Genomic DNA, 2720 nt, shown 5'->3' on the forward strand with positions numbered 1-2720 from the left:
ATGATGGAAAGGGCAACCTCTGAGTTGATGATGAAAAGGGCAACCTCTTAATGGATGATGGAAAGGGTGAAATCAACCTGTTAATGGATGGTGGCAAGTTCAGAATAGAGCCCCGTTTATATCCACTCAGGCTTATGGCATTGAATTCACTCATTCCATCAAAAAAATCATCCTCTAATTTGAATGGCGTAGAAAAGAGTTTTAACATCAGAAGCTTCAGTCGTGGGCAAGATATTGGTTTATGAAGTTCATCAAATTCACTTGCAACAATTGACATGTGACTATATTTCTCGTAAGATTTTCTTCTTGGGAACCTTTTTGAGTTCACATCGTGACTTACCATAGATATATGTGTTCCCTCAGACGCAATATGTATAGCCACGTCACGGACCACATCATGCATTTTGACATAATTTTTGTCTGAACCTTGGGATAACAAGAAACAATTCTTCAATCTTTCTACAGATTACAAACTCTATTTCTTCCACGTTCTAAATTTTCGAGTTCTGAAAAGATGCCAAGCCCCATTCCGTATCTAAGTAATTCTTCAGTCCAAATATTACTATCTTCCTCAAACAAGGAACAAAGCAAAAAGATATACCTAGATTCATCACTCTCTAAGTGATTATAGCTTATCTTCAGAGGTTGATACACATTTTCAAGAACTCCTGGGATATTTTTTGGTGCTCTTTTTTAATTCTACGAGGGCATCCTCCCACTTGGTTTTACCCTTTAGCGCTCCTGCAACAGTAACAATTGCAAGTGGCAGCCTCTTGCATTCTTTGGCAACATCTTTTGCTACTTCAGAAAGAGAGGGATCATCAGTTGAATTACCGACTTTCTGCCTAAAAAGAATCCATCCTTCTTCATCAGATAAGATTTCAACATTTACTATCTTTTGAGCCTCCATAGTGTCACAAACACCTCGGAGGCACGTCGTCAATGCCACTTTGCACTGATACTTGCGGTCGCTGCCACCGGGAATTCCAAGCCTTGTTAGATTAACAACCTCCCAAACATCATCCAAAATTACAAGGACACGACTGCCCTTCTGCATTAACCTTGCACGCAGCCAATCTACATGCTGCAACAAATCGCCCTCTTTTAATGTTAGACCGACTCCTCCGGCGATTTCACCTGTATTTTTTTAAATTCTGGTTGTTGTTGACTAACAGTTACCATGACAACATCATTAAACAACCCTGCTTGTTTTGCCCTTGCTCTTACTTTCTCAGTCAGTGTTGTTTTACCAACACCACCCATACCACATATCCCCAAAACAGTGACTCCCTCATCTCTCAAAGCTGCGATGACCTCTTCCTCCTTCTGGTTTCTGGAGTCGAACTCCTCATTATTTTTGCTAGGTATAGCTTCAATTTCAACTGCAGGTGGTGCTGGACAGGAGGAAGGAGCATAACCTCTGCCTTCATATTGAAGACCAATCATAACTTGTTCAATTTTCTTAGCTTTCCTGCTCAGTGAGTGACTTGACTTCAAATTTGGACACCAACCATAGAAGCAACCTGTTTCAAGCTCAACTCTACGTCGTAGTAAAACCTCCACATCAGCAGTAGTAGTATCAACACCAGTTAATCACTCCTCAACATGGGGTGGCGTGACTTGTAAGTTTCTCCATTCAGTATCCTTTCTTTGCTGCACCCCGCTTCTGATGCCTTCCAGCTTCCCAGATGCATTTTCCAGAGACCTGATGTTGCGCCTATAGTAAAACAAATATCCAATCTGTCGCGCAACTGGCAGTATCATCAAGTGTTCTGCAACTGGACTCAAAATAGCAGTTACGATTTCCATAGCCATCTCCTTAATTAATTCTTCACTGGCTAGTCTAATAAAAAAAACAGCCTCTTGTGTCTTTCCCTAGATCCTCTGAAGTCTGAATTCTACAAATTTTCTTCTTTTTTTTTTGAGTGCTGAGGGGGAATGGAGCAAGTAGATGAAATTGGTTGGAGCAAAAATCAGTAAAAAAAACTTGAAAGTAAATACAATTAGGAAAATGAAAGCTAATAATTGATGTACTACTATTAAATCTACCCTACATAGATCTATTACTATTTTGAAAGCAATGAATTAGAGATTAGGATCTACTACCCCTCAAATTATAGCTAAAGTTGCTACGACACACTATAATTTTACATGGGTGTTATATCCTTCTGAACTCAATTTTTGTGTATTTTTATCACCCTTTTCTGCTGACACAACACTTTTATTACATAAAAATTAGGCTCACGTCAAAGGTGTGACATCAGCTAAAAAGGATGACAAAGATATACTACAATTGAGTTCAGGAGTAATAGGACCCCTATAAAATTGGAGTATATCGTAGCAAATTTGTTCATAGTTCAGGAGTAATGGATGCTTTACTTCAATGAATTATAAACAAGAAACACATGGTCTTTTAACATTGACCTACCCTATGATCCATAGTGCAATATTAACCTAAACTTTCTGGTAGTTTTAGAATAGATGTTTTATAAAAATTATAATAAAAGTGTTTGGTTGGAGTATGTTGTAGTAAATTTGGTCATAGTTCAATAGTACTGGATGCTTTACTTCAATGAATTATAAACAAGAAACACATGTTTGTCTTTTTAACATTGACCTACCTTATGATCCATAGTGCAATATTAACCTAAAATTTCTGGTAGTTTTAGAATAGATGTTTTACAAAAACTATAATAAAAGTGTCTGCTTGCAAAAAAAAT

The 2720-nt window shown here is 37.7% G+C and overlaps 1 pseudogene; it reads right to left on the reverse strand.

The window, feature by feature from the left end:
- LOC124887911 overlaps positions 1–2111 on the reverse strand; it is a 2470-nt pseudogene extending 359 nt beyond the window's left edge.
- Positions 2112–2720: the final 609 nt, after the last annotated feature.

Source organism: Capsicum annuum, chromosome 10, assembly GCF_002878395.1.
Source record: "Capsicum annuum cultivar UCD-10X-F1 chromosome 10, UCD10Xv1.1, whole genome shotgun sequence".
NCBI lineage: Eukaryota > Viridiplantae > Streptophyta > Magnoliopsida > Solanales > Solanaceae > Capsicum > Capsicum annuum.